Source organism: Antechinus flavipes, chromosome 1, assembly GCF_016432865.1.
Source record: "Antechinus flavipes isolate AdamAnt ecotype Samford, QLD, Australia chromosome 1, AdamAnt_v2, whole genome shotgun sequence".
Lineage (NCBI taxonomy): Eukaryota > Metazoa > Chordata > Mammalia > Dasyuromorphia > Dasyuridae > Antechinus > Antechinus flavipes.
The window spans coordinates 190,555,461-190,572,552 of NC_067398.1; positions in this window are offsets into that span (position 1 = coordinate 190,555,461).

A 17,092-nucleotide genomic window follows, 5' to 3' on the forward strand; every position below is an offset into this window, starting at 1 on the left:
ATATGAATGCTATTGTCTTCTGAAAGATAACCTGGTATGAAGAGAGATTTTTAAAAAGCTAGCTTGATTCATATGTCATTGTGACAAGCTATTCAAACATACTACTGTACTATGCAAAGATCTTTATACTCTTTTTGCAACATTTTCATTGCAAGTATAAAGGAATTTATAATTAAAAATAACAAAAGCAATAAAGTAAACATCAAAGAAAAACTAGTTGCAAGTGTATTCTTTATAGTAACATTACTTAGTTAACATTGTGCATTTTCTTCTTCTACCATTTCTGCAGGGAATATTCAATTCATTGACTTTCTCCTATGATAACTTTCAGTTTGAAGGACAGATTTTTTTTTTTTTAACACATTATGCTTAAACCACATCAAACTGATCTTTCCTCAGTTGATACTCATTTCACATAACATTAAAATGAGCCTCTGCTCCATATTTATAGAAGAGTAGAATAAATAAAATATGTTCATAACAGCTTTCTCTTAAGCTAATTATGTGCCAGAGAAATGGCACATGGATAATGCATTTCAATAATTTAATAGCATGTTTAGCTCTACAGTGAACCTTAAACTATGAGCTCTTAATTTTTTTAAATTACATTCTGGATATGACCTAAATATGAGAGAAATCTGTTTTTATTTTTTACTCTTTCCATTTTTGCTCAATCAAAAAGAACTGAATGTACTTGACAGTAGAAAGAAAAAAGCTATGAAGAAAATAGATTTACCTCTACTAGAAATTTGAATACTTAATTAACTTAGAGAAATTTGGGCTTTGCATTTAAATGTTAGTTCTCAGTCCATAGTAATTTCAAAATGGAAATAAAAAAGAATTATACTACCATATTCTAGAAATATAAAAAGCAAAACTTTTGACATGTCATAACTAGAAACTTAATACTAATTAACATCCACAGTGATAATTGAATAATTATCATTTTTTTCTGTTTAGTCTTTTATTCTCAGAGAATATTCAATAACACTTCAGCTTTGATTGAAATAATTAATATATGAAAGCATATTTATTAAAGATAACCCCTTTTATAAAATTCAAGACTTCTGAAACTCCATTATAATTTTCTTTATTAATGTAACACAAAGAGATAATCTTTAAATAATTACCTCTGGCAATAAAAGTTTAACAAAAATAGAATTCATGTATTTTTCCATGCTAATGTAATTATCCAGCAATTGATCTTTAACTGAAATAATTGCATTTATTTGTATAGGTGATTTAATGGATGTGAGTATAAGACCCATGAGTTCACCAAAGTGGGAACTTTCAGTCTGTAACTGTCACCACCACACCACAGGCACTAGAGCACTGAAAGTTTAATTGACTTATCTGGTTAAAAAAATAAAATGTCAGAGACCTAGCTTGGACTCGTGCTTTCATAATTTCAAGATTTATCCATTGTTTACTAAGGTAAGCTACCTGTTGTGTGTGTATTTGTGTGTATCCCTGTATGTTTGCATGTGTAGTTAGGTATTTATATATATTTTAATAATGAATAAAGGGAAAATAAGTGACACATAGTTAAGCATTCACAAGTACATGCTGGAGATGTATTAGATGTATTAGAAGGAGATGTATTAGATTGTATGAAGTATCATCCCTGTGACTGCAATCTACCTTTCAAATATTCTCGTTGGTTCCAACTGAATGGCTAACCAAATATCAGTGGAAATATGTAGTCCTCAGGGGTAGGGATTATACTACTGTTGTGTTTGATGTGATCTTAAATTTCCAAATTTTCTAGCAATTCTATAATATTTTGAGGAAATGATGTAGACCAATTATATCTAACATCTATATGAATGTAGAGGGCTGAAACGCCAAAAAGGTACACTTCAATCAGGCAGCAGAACACAAGGCTAATTACCTATTCGATGTGAGATAATGGCTCTAAGTACATAGTTAGAAGAGATGGTGATGTGATGGTTCTCCTCACCATTGGTGCTTGTTGAATGTTTGGTGGCAAGATAATTATAGGCAAGGATTGGAGGGCTGGGGAAGAGAAGTCAGAGTTACTTGATGGCAGGACAAGGAGGAGAGAGGCTGGAGACTCCGGACTCCAGAATCCAGGATACATCTTTGGCAACAAGGCTCTTGGCAGCTTGCCTGCCTCCATCACTTCTCCCCTTAAAGACCAAGAACTTTGATTAATCCTGACTTTGACTGATCCTGAGGCCGGCCAGGGAGCTAGTCCACATATTACACAAGGATATTGCAATAATAATAATAATACACTCAAAAAAAGAATTTGAAATTAAAAAAAAAGTATGAGCATCATCTTTAGTCTTGAAATATGATATTTAACAGATTGTTATATAAATTTTTCATTAAGTTTGATACATGCTGCTTATGAAACTATGTAATGCTAGTGAGGTTAAGCTTTGCGCTAAATGTATTATGACAACTTCTTGTCATTATAAAACAACTGAATAATTAGGAAAAAGTTTTTGTAAACTGTTATGTTCTATCTTTCTGAAATAAAAATTTCTCTGTCCTGATTGTAGTTGATGAGTCTACAATCAAATAAATCATTGTTTAAAAATTATGTACCAGTCTAGTCATTATTTTTTTGAGATAATTTATTTTGCTTTATTTTTAAATTTTATTTGCCATTTTATTCTTCTCAATTACATGTAAAAACAATTTTTAAACATTTGTTTTTAAAACTGAATTTCAGATTCTTGTCCTTATTCCTTCCCTACCTCCTTCTCATTGAGAATGCAAACACTTCAATATCAGTTATATAAGTGTTGTCATACAAAACATTTCCTTAATATCCATGTTGTGAAATGAAGCATAGATTACACACACACACACACACACACACACACACACACACACACAACATCTCAAGGAAAATAGTTGTGTTTTTATTAAATATGTTTTAATGTCTATTCAGATACCATCAGTTCTTTTTCTAGGTGTGGGTAGCATTTTTCATAATAAGCACTTCACAGTTGTCTTGGATCACTGTATTGCTGAGGGTAAGTGTCATTCACAGATGATCATCTTATAATATTGTTGTTACCTTGTATGCAATATATTTCATTTTGCATCAGTTCATGGAAGTCTTTTCAAGTTTTTTCAAGAGCATTCTGCTCATTTCTTTTTAAAAATAGTATTCTATTTTTCCAAATACCTATAAAGATATTTTTGTAATTCATTTTTGTAAAATTTGGTGTTCTAAATGTTTCTCCCTCCTTCTATTACCATCCTTCTCTCCTAAACACCAATCTGATATAAGACAGCTATCTGATATAAGTTAAATATATGCAATCCTTTTAAAATATTTCCATAATTGTCACATTGTACAGGAAATTTCACACCAAAAGGCAGAAGAATCATAACAAAGAAAAAGAACAACAAAAAAATAAACAAAATGGTGAAAATACTATGTTTTGATCCATATTCAGTCTCCATAGTTCTCTCTCTGGATGTGACTAGCATTTTCCATCCTAAGTTTATTGGAATTACCTTGAATTACCTCATTTTTGAAAAGAGCTAACTCCTTCACAATTTACTATCATATAATCTTGTTGTTACTATGTATAATAGTTTTCTGATTCTGCTCATTTCACTTAGTATCAGTTTGCATAGTTCCTTTCAGGTTTTTCTGAAATCAGCTTGCTCAGCATTTATTACAGAAAAGTATTATTACATTTATGTACCATAACTTATTAAGTCACTCCAGAACTGAAGTGTATCCACTAATTTCCAATTCTTTGTTACTACAAAAAGGGCTGCTACAAACATTTTCACACATATGCATTCTTTTCCCAGTAGTGACACTGCTGGATCAAAAGGACTGAATAGTTTTAGAGCTTTGAGGGCATAGCTGAAAATTGCTTTCCAGAAGAGTTGGATCAGTTCACAACTCCACCAACAATGTATTAATGTTCCAGTTTTCCCACATTCCCTCTGACATTTATCATTATCTTTTTCTGTCATCTTAGCCAATCTGAGAGGTATAAGGTGGTACCTTATAATTGTCTTAATTTGCATTTTTCTAATCAATAGTGATTTAGATCATTTTTCATATGACTAAAAGTGGGTTTAATTTCTTTATGAGAAAATTGTTCATATCCTTTGGTTATTTCTCAATTGGGCAATGAACTGTGTTATAATAAATTTTAATCAGTTTACTCTGTATTTTAGAAATGAGGCCTTTATCAGAAACACTGGCTATAAAAATATTTTTTTTCTTTCTGCTTCCCTACTAGTCTTGGCAATTTTGGTTTTATGTATGCAAAGTTTTTTTAATTTATTGTAATCAAAATTATCCGTTTTCTGTTTCATAATGTCCTCTAGTTCTTCTTTGGCCATAAATTCCTCCATTGCCCATAGATTTGACAGAGCATCTAGCCCTTGCTCTCCTGATCTGCTTTTAGTATGTCTAAATCATAAACCCATTTCAACCTTATCTTTTTATAGGATGTTAGGTGTTGGTCAATGCCTAGTTTCTGCCATATTATTTTTCAAATTTTAGTGGTTTTTGAAAGGGAATTCTCAGAACAGAAACAACACTTTAGAAATACACAATAATAAAATCACCCTTTGGTGCTTCATCTAGAGACCATTTGCCTTTAGGATCCTCAAGGTTTGAGTTTCTGTTCTCTTTCTCCACAAAAGTTATCTATAGTCAGAATTATTTTTGCTTTTTTGCTCATTTTTTAAAAGTTGATATCTGCTCTTGGGGAAAAGGGGAGATTGTCCCAAGCTTCCTCTACATGGCTTTAAGCTGCCCTGGGCTGGTGCTGCTGACTTTCTTTTTATGCTGGATAGATGTGGCCAAGTCCCAAGTTATTCTAGGTTTCAGAGGCTCACTATTTACCTTTTGAACTTCTGTTGGGTGTCTCACAGCTAATCTGCTGATCCACTGGCTTCCAATCAGGACAAAGTAACCAACACTGCTATATTTTGGCTAAGAATCTCCTGACAGATTCCCTGGCACATGTAAGCCACCCTGTCCTGGGTCCCTGTGCTAGGCTGAGCTCAGCTGCCTCCCCTATATCCAATTAAAACAGACCTTTTCTGAAGTTCTTTCAAAATATATTCTTCTAGAAATATGTTATGCTTCAAATATTTCTGGGTTTGGTCACTCTAAAACCAGTTCAGAGGCTTTATAAGGTGTTGATCTGAGGGATTGCAGGAAAAGCTCAGATATAGACCTGTCTACTCTCTGTCATCTTGGCTCTACCACCATTGAAATTATTCTTGCTGAAGTCTTTAGTGATTACAAACCCAAAAAAGGACAGGGTGAAATGATTTTCTAGTCAAAGATGACATAGAATATTAGCAGAAGGTGTCTATTATATCTGAGTGAGAGTGGAACATAATCCAGCACAGGCCACATCAGCACAGACCAAGCTCCAAGAAACTAGAAGTAGACCTGGGAATCACTGAATCAACAATGGCAGTGACTATTTCTACAGCTCTCAGCTCACAAAGGTTAAGGGGGTTGAACAACTGATCAGAAAGAGATCACAATTTCTGGCACTGGGGGCAAGATTCTGCTTTTATACTCAAATATGGGTTACAGTCCTGGGTATCAGCCCCATGGTGAGGAAGAGCAGTAGCACATAAGAACTTGTGACTACAGTGGAGTGGGGTCCTTTATCACAATTCCAGGAAATAAAAGAATTCCTGTGGTCACTCAGACTGTACTACAGGCCAAAAGAATAATAAACATACCTATTCTTAGATCATATCATTGTGGAAGAAATGAAAACTTAGATGTTCCTAAAAGTATCTCTGAAATCAGTTGTAAAAAAATTCCTGAAGTTTAGGACACTATGCCTTCCACTTTGAAAGCAGACCCTCACTTAAACAAAGTTATAAGTCAAGAAATACATGGGGAGAATCTATCTGCTATGGCAAAGGCAGAAACTATATGAACATAACCACAAAACACTTTTCACACAAATAAAGTCAGATCTAATCAACTGAAAAAATATCAGGTGCTCATGGATAGTCCAAGCAAATGTAATAAAAAAATTGCCTTAATTAATCTACTTATTTAATGCAATACCAGTCAAACTCCCAAGAATTCATTTTATAGACCTAGACAAAATAATAATAAAGTTCATCTGGAAGAACAAAAGGTCAAGAATTTCAAGGGAATTAATGAAAAAAAATTCCAGTAAAGATGGCCTAGCTGTGTCAGACTTAAAACTATATTATGAAACAACAGTCATCAAAACCATTTGCCACTGACTAAAAAATAGAATAGTCAATCAGTGGAATAGGTTAGGTTCACAGGACAAATATTCAACAACTATAGTAATCTATTGTTTGATAAACCCAAAGAGCCCTGTTTTGAGGATAAGAACTCACTATTTAACAAAAATTGCTGGGAAAATGGGAAACTAGTATGGCAGATACTAGGCATTGACCCATACCTAACACCATATACCAAGATAAGGTCAAAATGGGTTCATGATCCAGACATAAAGAGTGATATTATAAACAAATTATAATAACATAGGATAGTTTACTTCTCAGATCTATGAAGGAGTAAGGAATTTGTGACCAAAGAACTGGACCTCATTATTGAACACCAAATAGGTAATTTTGATTATATTAAGTTAAAAAAGTTTTTTTTTTTTTTTTTTGTAGAAACAAAACTAATGTAGACAAAATTGGAAAGGAAGCAATAAATTGGGAAAGCAGTCTGCAGTTGATAAATGGATCAAAGGATAGGAAAGACAATTTTCAAGTGAAGAAATTAAAACCATTTCTCATTATGTGAAAGAGTGCTCTGAATCATTATTGATCAGAGAAACAGATTTTTAAACCTTTTTATTTTCAAAACATTTGCATGGATAATTTTTCAACATTGACCCTTGCATAATCTTGTATTTTAAATTTTTCCTTCCTTCCCTCCATCCCCTCCCCTAGATGACAAGAAATTTAATATATGTTATACATGTTCAAATATACATTAAATTCAATATGTATAAACATATGTATAAAATTCTCTTGTTGCATGAGAAAAATCAGATTAAAAAGAAAGTAAATGAGTAAAAAAAACAAAACAAAATGAAAGCAAACAATAACAAAAAGAGCAAGTTATTTTGTGATCCACATTCAATTCCCACAGTCCTTTCTCTGGATATAGATGGCTCTCTTAGTCACAAGATCACTGGAACTAGCAACATTTATCTCATTGTTGGAAAGAGTCATATTTATCAGAATTGATCATCGTATAATATTGATGTTGCCCTGTACAATCATCATCTGATTCTGCTCATTTCACTTCATATCAGTTCATGTAAGTCTCACCAGGCCTCTCTAAAATCATCTTCCTGATCATTTCTTATAGAACAATAATATTCCATAACATTCATATACTATAATTTATTCAGCCATTCTTCAGCATTTCTCTGATAATGAGTTAGAGCACTTTTTCATATGACTAGAAATGGTTTTTATTTCTTCATCTGAAAATTGTCTGTTCATATCCTTTGACTGTTTAGCAATAGTAGAATGGCTTGAATCAGAGAAATGCATATTAAGACAATTCTGAGGTACCACTATACACTTCTCAGATTGGTGAATGTGACAGGAAAAAATAATGATAAATGTTGGTGAGGAAGTGGGAAATTTGGGATACTAATACATTGTTGGTGAAACTGTGAACCAATTCAACCATTCTGGAGAGCAATTTGGAACTATGTTCCAAGGGTTATCAAACTGTGCATACCCTTTGACCCAGCAGTATTTCTACTGGGCTTATATCCCAAATAGAACTTAAAGGAAGGAAACGGACCCATATGTGCAAAAATATGTATGGCAGCCCTTTTAGGAGTGAGAAGAAACTGGAAATTGAGTGGATGCCTATCAGTTGGAGAAGGTCTAAATAACTCATGGTATGAATGTTATGGAATATTATTGTTCTATAAGAAACAATCAGCAGGATGATTTCAAAAAAGCCTGGAGAAACTTACATAAACTGGGAGATCACTGTACACAGCACCAACAAGATTATACAATGATCCACTGATCACTTCCTGAAAAAGATCCTAAAATTAAAACTTCCAGGAATTTTATAATCAAATTCCAGATCTCTCAAGTCAAGTCAAGGAGAGAAAATTGCAAGTACCCAGAAAGAAACATTTCAAGTATTGTGGAGCCATAGTCAGGATAACACAAGATTTGGCAGCTTTTATATTAAAATAACAGAGATGTTGGAATTTGATAACCTGGAGTGAAAGATTTTCTGATATTCCAGAGGGAAAGGGATTACAACAAAGAATCACCAAAACAGTAAAATTTGGTATAATCCTTGAGGGGAAAATTAACATTCAATGAAATAAAGGGTTTCCAAGAACAAAGCTGAATAGAAAATTTGACTTTCAAATACAAGAATCTAAAGAAGCATAAAAAAGATATACAGAAAAAGAAAATCATAACAGACTTAATAAGGTTAAATTGCTTCTACTCCTACATGGGGAGATGCTATTTCTTACTCATTAAAAACCTTGTTATTAGGGCAGTTAGCAATATTATATAGCTAGAGGGTACAGATGTGATTTGAATATCAAGAGATAATATCTAAAAAATAAAATTAAAAGCTGAGGAAGAAGAATACACTAGGAAAAAGGAAAAGGGAAGGACAGAATTGGGTAAATGACTTCATATAAAAAAGGCAAGAAAAAGTTTTTGCAGTGTAGGGAATGATAATGGAGATAGGAGGGGGGAAGGGTGAGTGAACCTTACTTTCATCAGAATTTGCTGAAAGAAGGATTAACATACACACTCAATAGGGCATAGAAATCTTCGTTGCTAATCTCAATAGTACAATAACTGAAGACAACTTTGAAGGTCTTATCCATCCTATCCATCCTGGAGAAAGAACCAATATTATCTGAATACAGATTGAAGCATGCTTTTTTAAACTTTCTTCATTTTTCTTGAGTTTTTTTTTTTTTTTTTGGGAAGGGAGCTATGTTTCTTTCAAAAGATGATTGATATGGAAATACATTTTTATGACTGAACATGTATCATTGCTTGCCTTTTCAATGAGGCAGTGAAGAGAAGAAGGGAGAGAATTTGGAATTCCGTTTTAAAAAGAAATGTTAAAAATTATTTTTACATGTAATTAAGGAAAAATAAAATACTGGAAAAGTTAAAAATAACAACAATAACAAAAAGAATAAGCACAAACACAGAAGTATCTTCACAGCTCTTAGAATTATCTAGAAATAGTCTTGCCTAATCAAAATTTCAAAGAAAAAGAAAAAGCTTTGTGAGAATAGGATGGTTTTTTTTCATAACATACTCATTTCTAGTTTAACAACCTATGAGTGGTCAGTTCTCCTACTTGTGTAGTAACACAATATTTATCCTTCAATCATATATCTTTCTTTAGAAATAATTTCCCGAAGTTTCCATGCATTCACATTGTTTGAAATTAGGAAGAGACCATTTGTGCATTCTTTAAGGACAGGACAGAGCTTCCAACTTACACCACTAACAAGAAACAGATAAAGATCTCCTGGTTATCAGTGATAGTGGAGTCTTCTAGGATAATTGATTGACTGGAACTCAGGAGACAGACTGTTATCACAGAAGAATCTTCTTTTAAAACTTTTTGGAAATAAACCAACAGATAAATTCATGGACTTTATTTCAGGAACTGGACTGCCCTCATGCAAAGGCACAGGTAAGCAGATAAGAACCTAAAGAAAGCTTTAGAAGAGAGATCCTAAAAGTGAGTTTACCAAATCCAAGTCAGCACTGATAAATAGCCTATAAAACTATATGTCTCATATAGCCTAAAGTGATTTAATGCAAAGTTATTCCAAAATTGATTTCTTATGAGTATGACAAGAGATTTTGAATTCTCTCAACAAAAATGATGCTAAAATCTACTGACAGAAAAATGAATTGGAAAAAAATAGTTTTCTAAAAAACAAAATTGGCGAAATGGGAAAAAATTCCACAGAACAAAACAATTCACTTAAAAACTCAATTGGACGATTAGAAAAAGAAAAAAAAAAGTGAGTGGAGAAAATAATTCATCAGAATTGAACAAATGGAAGTGAATGACTCAAGGAGACACCAAGAATCAGTCAAGCAAAAACAAACAAACAAAAAAATGAAACAATGGGAAAAAAATGTCAAATACCTTCTTGGGAAAACAACAGACCTGGAAAATAGATCTAGGAGAGATAATCTGAGAATTATTGGGCTCCCTGAAAAATATGATGAAAAAAGAGCCTCGACACTATTTTCCAGCAAATTATCAAAAAGAACTGCCCAGAAGTTATAGAAACAGAGGATAAAATAAAAATTGAAAGAATTCATTAATCACCTACTGAAAGGGACCTTAAAATCAAAACTCCAAGAAATATACTGGCTAAATTCCAGAACTATCAAACCAAAGAAAAAATAATACAAGTTCTAGGAAAAAAAACAATTGAAATATAGAGGAGCCAAAATAAGGATTACCCAGGATCCACATTAAAGGATCAGAGGGCCTGGAATCTGGTATTCTGAAAGGCTAAGGAACTTGGTATGCAACCAAAAATAACTTACCCAGCCAAAATGAGCATCTTTTCTCAGGAAAGAAGATGGACTTTAAAGAAAATAAGTGAATTTCACCTATTTTTTATGAAAAAATACCCAACTTAACAAAAAGTTTGATCTACAAATATAGAACTCAAGAGAAACCTAAAAAGATAAGAAGAACTGTTGGGAACTATATTTCTGCTATAAAGATATATAAAGAATAAATGTATACCTTGTTCTAGAAACTAGAGGTAGAAAGGAAATTGTACCAGTAAAAGGGTAAAGTGAGGGTACTATATCTCATGAAGAGGCAAAGGAAACCTATTATATCTGAGAGAAAGAATGGAGAGGAATGAAAATGTATCTTACTGCCATCAGAATTGGCTTAAAGAGAAAAATATTAGACTTATTCAATTCATGGTGAAACTTCTTCCACCTCATTGAAAAGTGGGAGGGAAAAAGTTTAAAAGGGAAGGAGTAAGTTAATCAGAAGGGAATACAGAAATTGTGAGGAAAAGAGGTAAGATAGGGAGAGGAACTCTAAGATGGGGGGAGGGATACTAAAAAGGAAGGGCTGTGAGAAGCAAGTGGTGCTCACAAGTTTAATACTGGGGAGAGGGTAAGGGGGAAGGAAAGGAGAAAAGCACAAGCATGTGTTAACAAGATGGCAAGTAATATAGAATTGGTAATTTTAACCATAAATGTGAATGGGGTAAATTCCCCCATAAAAAGGAAGTGATTAGCAGACTGGAATAAAAGCCAGAATCCCACAATATGTTGTTTACAAGAAACACACTTGAAGCAGGGCGATACATACATTATAATGGTAAAAGGTTGGAGCAGAACCTACTATGCTTCAGGTGGAGTCAAAAAGCAGGGGTAGCCATACTGATCTCAGATCAAGCAAAAATAAAAGTTGATCAAATTAAAAGAGATAAGGAAGGAAACTATATCTTGCTTAAGGGTAACATAGATAATGGAGCAATATCAATATTAAACATATATGCACCAAGTGGTGTAGCATCTAAATTCTTAAAAGAGAGATTAAGAGAGCTGCAAGAAGAAATAGACAGCAAAACTATAATAGTGGGAGATCTCAACCTGGCACTCTCAGAATTAGATAAATCAAACCACAAAATAAATAAGAAAGAAGTCAAAGAGATAAATAGAATACTAGAAAAGTTAGATATGATAGATTTTTGGAGAAAATTAATGGAGACAGAAAAGAGTACACTTTCTTTTCAAAAGTTCATGGAACCTATACAAAAATTGACCATATATTAGGACATACAAAGCTCAAACTCAAATGCAGTAAGGCAGAAATAGTAAATGCATCCTTTTCAGCCTACGATGCAATGAAAATTACATTCAATAAAAAGCCAGGGGAAAATAGACCAAAAAATAATTGTAAACTAAATAATCTCATACTAAAGAATGATTGGGTGAAACAACAAATCATAGACATAATTAATAACTTCAACCAAGAAAATGACAATAATAAGACATCATACCAAAATGTGTGGGATGCAGCCAAAGCAGTAAAAAGGGAAAATTTCATATTTCTAGAGGCTTACTTGCATAAAATAGAGAAAGAGAAGGTCAATGAATTGGGCTTGCAACTAAAAATGCTAGAAAAGGAACAAATTAAAAACCCTCAGTCAAACACTAAACTTGAAATTCTAAAATTAAAAGGAGAGATCAATAAAATTGAAAGTAAAAAAAAAAAACAACTATTGAATTAATTAATAAAACTAAGAGTTGGTTCTATGAAAAAACCAACAAAATAGACACCTTAGTAAATCTGATTTAACAAAAGAAAGAGGAAAATCAAATTGTTAGTCGTAAAAATGAAAAGGGAGAACTTGCCACTAATGAAGAGGAAACTAGAGCAATAATTAGGAGTTACTTTGTCCAGCTTTATGCCAATATGCCCATTATGCCAATAACTTAAATAAAATGGAAGGATACATTCAAAAATATAGCTTGCCCAGATTAACAGAGGAAGAAGTAAATTGGTTAACAGTCCCATTTTAGAAAAAGAAATAGAACAAGCTATTAATCAACTCGCTAAGAAAAAGTCCTCAGGACCAGATGGAATTACATGTGAATTCTACCAAACATTTAAAGAACAATTCACTCCAATGCTATATAAACAATTTGAAAAAATAGATATTGAAGTAGTCCTGCCAAATTCCTTTTATGACACAGACATGGTACTGATACCTAAACCAGGTAGGTTGAAAACAGAGAAAGAAAATTATAGACCAATCTCCCTAATGAATATTGATGCTAAAATCTTAAATAAGATATTAGCAAAAAGATTACAGAAAATCATCCCCAGGATAATACACTATGACCAAATAGGATTTATACCAAGAATGCAGGGCAGGTTCAATATTGGGAAAAATATTAGCATAATTGACTATATCAATAACCAAATTCACCAAAAACCATATGATCATCTCAATAGATTCAGAACAAGCATTTGTTAAACTCCAACATCCATTTCTAATAAAAACACTTGAGAGGATAGGAATAAATGGATTTTACCTTAAAATAGTCAGGAGCATATATTTAAAACTGTCAGTAAGCATCATATGTAATTGGGGAAAAATTGAAACCTTTCCCAGGAAGATCAGGAGTGAAATAAGATTGCCCACTATCACCATTATTATTCAATATTGTATTAGAAACACCAGCCTCAGCAATAAGTGGAGAAAGAGATTAAAGGAATTCGAGTAGGTAATGAGGAAACCAAATCATCACTCTTTGCAGATGATATGATGGTATACTTAGAAAACCCCAGATATTCTACTAAAAAAGCTATTAGAAACAATCTGAAAACTTTTTGGTATGATGTAAATTTTAGTTATGATGAGCATTAATGCTACTTGTCACCAACATATACCATGCAAGTTTGAAAAGACATTTGATTCAATTATTGCTAATACATTAGCCAATCATGTTTATTCACAGATGACAAATTTATTTTTAGTAAAAATTTAATTATCTAATAAAAAGTTTAAAATGCTTTTAAAAATTTATTTTGGTAATATTTTAAGTTCCAATTTTTCCCCCTCTCCCCTCACCAAATAGCAAGCAATTTGACATAGATTATACATGTAAAATTATTTTAAACATATTTCCATATTTCCAATTTCCATATTAGTCATGTTGTGAAAGAAAAATCAGAACAAAAGGAAAAGACCATGAGAAAGAAAAAGAAAACAAAAAATAATATGCTTCAATCAGTATTCATAATTCTCTCTCTGGATAGAGGTGGTATTTTCCATCCTAAATTTATTGAAATCATCTTGGATCACTGTATTTCTAAGAAAAGCTAACTGTCATAATTGATCATTGCATAATCTTGTTACTGTGTACAATGTTCTCCTGCTTCTGTTCACTTCACTTAGCATCGGATCATTTAAGTCTTTCCAGGCTTTTCTGAAATCAAACTGTTCAGCATTTCTTATAGAACACTACTATTTGATCAAATTCATATATTATAACTTACCCAGCCATCCCCCAATTGATGGGCATCCACTCAATTTCCAATTCCTTATTACCCCCAAAATAGCTGTTTCAAATATTTTTTAATATGTAGGTCTTTTTTCATCTTATGAATCTCTTTATGATACCCAGTAATGACACTGCTGGACCAAAGGGTGGGCCTTTGGCATAGCTATAAATTGTCCTACAGAATGGCAGGATCAGTTTACAATTCTACCAACAATGCATTAATGCCCCTGTTTTACCACATCCCAAATTTATCATTCAGATGACAAATTTATAAGAAAAAAAAAGGATACACACAATTAGTTTTTAGATTTATTTATGCCAAAATAGTAGATTTATCACCATAGATAAATAACTTTGAATTTTAAGGTCTCTGTTAGCTTCCTTATAAAAGGAATGGTTCTTTCTTAGTTCTATAATTCTGTGAATGTGTCTATGAAAGAATTCAAATCAGAGCAAGCTAACTTTAGGTAGGTCTGAGAATTCAACATAACTCAGTCATAATCCCACTCCATTTTTTTCTGAAAAAAATATTGAATTTTTAATCTACTATTCTATTAAAAAGATAAAGTCATATTTTCCATTACTGTACCAATACATATATGTGTGAGGATACAGAACTTTGGAATACTGACAAGTTATCTTAAAGTTATGGTGTTTTATTACAGAAAACACTGTAACAGTCATTCTTCCCTAAATACCATTATGACACACACATACATACACACACACACACATACAACTAAATTAAGTCATACTAATAACATTCTTTCATGTACTAGGGGAAAAGGCCAGTATATGATTTCTGGATTGATGTAACTCTTAAAACTCAAACACTTGTGACAAGTGCTAGAGTCAAGATTTATATTTCACCTTTAACATTAGTTTTCAGGTAATCAACCTGACAGGTAAACTACAACAGGCCAATGTTTTGAAATATCTTTTCCCCACACTGGCTTTCATTCTGACATGGTGCAATAGTTGAATCAATATAATAATTTTTTTTTTTTTTACTTCAGAGATCAATGAAATTGTTGTCAATCAGTGATCTGAAGTATTTTTCTTTATTACTTTTATGTTTGGCAGATTCTTCTAATCATTTAAAACATGATGGGAAAAAAAGAATGGCTGGATTATGAAGCAAACAGAGAGCTTCTATTATTTTTCCCTTTTTGATAAATGGTAGCTCTTAACTCTGCCAAAATAGCTATATCTTTAAAAATGACCAAAACCAATGTCAGTTAAATTTTTAATGAAACAATCAATATTAATATATTTAATCTTTACTTTTTATTCATTTAATCAGCTACAACTTATTAAATCTCTAGTCAAATGTGCAAATGAAATACTCAGGTTACAAATAATGATTTCTACTTTACTAATAATGATCTCATGTTAATAAATGACAGAACTACGAATATGCTATTTAAGTGGAAGCCTTCTAAACCATGTATTCTCTTAACTGACCATAATAGGGAACTTACACTTTGTCAGTGAAAAAGGTCCTAAATAAATTTATTTTTTATTTGCAAATAAATAGCAAATTTGATGTTGCTATTGTCATGAAGAAAAGAACATTGTGAGATTATTTCACTTGGTGTAACACTTTTTCCTTCACACCCTTTTTGTCATTCTTTTTTTGTGATTCAAACAAGCTATTCCCAGATCATCTGTGGTTTCTCTGGTAATTAAAGGATTTGCTTTGTCCAGATGTAGGTTTATAACATTTTTTCACTTTTTTATTTTATTATAGCTTTTTATTTACAAAACATATGCATGGGTAATTTTTCAACATTGACACTTGTAAAAATTTCTGTTCCAAATTTTCTCCTCCTTCTCTCCACCCCTTCCCCTGGAAGGCAGATGGTCCAATACATGTTAAATGTGTTAAAATATATGTTAAATCCAATATGTGTATACATATTCATACAGTTGTCTTGCTACACAAGAAAAATCGGATCTAGAAAGAAAAAAAATCTGAGAAGGAAAAGAAAAATGCAAGCAAACAATAGCAGGAAGAGTGGAAATGCTATGTTATGGTCCATACTCAGTTCCCATAGTCCTCTCTCTGGGTGTAGAAGACTCTCTTAATTACTGAACAATTAAAACTGATTTGAATCATCTCATTGTTGAAGAGACCCATGTCCATCAGAATTGACTGTCATATAGTCTTGTTGTTGTCATGTATAATGATCTCTTGGTTCTGCTCATTTCATTTAGCATCAATTCATGTAAGTCTCTCCAGGCCTTTCTGAAATCATTAATCAAGTCAATGCTTGGATCTGATTCCTTACTCATTTACTTTCTTTTTTGATGTTATTTCTCGTGTACAGCAAGAGAATCATATAAATATGTTTCTACATGTTGGATTTAACATATATTTTAACAGGTTCAACATATATTGAAATTGCTTGCCATCTCTGAGAGGGGCAGAAGGAAGGAGGAGAAAATCTGAAACAAAATACACAAGGGTCAATGTGGTCGAATTATCTGTGCATATGTTTTGAAAGTAAAAAAAAATTTATTAAAAATTTTCTTTTGAACTCTTCTAAGATTTCAGATTTCAAGCGATCTACAGGTAAGAAGTTTGTAAATATAAAGGACAATAAGTCTAAAACAAAAGAGCCCTGAAATGTGGCATTATTGTCACAATGTGCAAGTCAAGGAAGAAAGAAGTCAAAGATGACATAAAAGTTGTAAATCAAAACAATTGGAAGAAAGCTTCTCTATTGCAGTTGATAGTGGTATTCTTAAAGTAATAGAAAAGTTTGTACAAGAGTCAGATTTTGGGGGGCAAATATAATGAGTTTCTGTTTTGGAAATGTTTAGATTGAGAAGCCTCCAGGAAACCCAGTTTGCTACACTGACAGTTTGTTATATGGACTAGAGCTCTGAAAGTATTAGAAGAGAGACAAAAACAGAGAAAGAGACAGAGACAGACTCAGAAAGGAGGCAGAGAGAGGCAGAGGCAGAGAGAGAGAGAGACAGACATGGAAGGGGGAGGGAGAGAGGCAGAAATAGACACAGACACAGACAC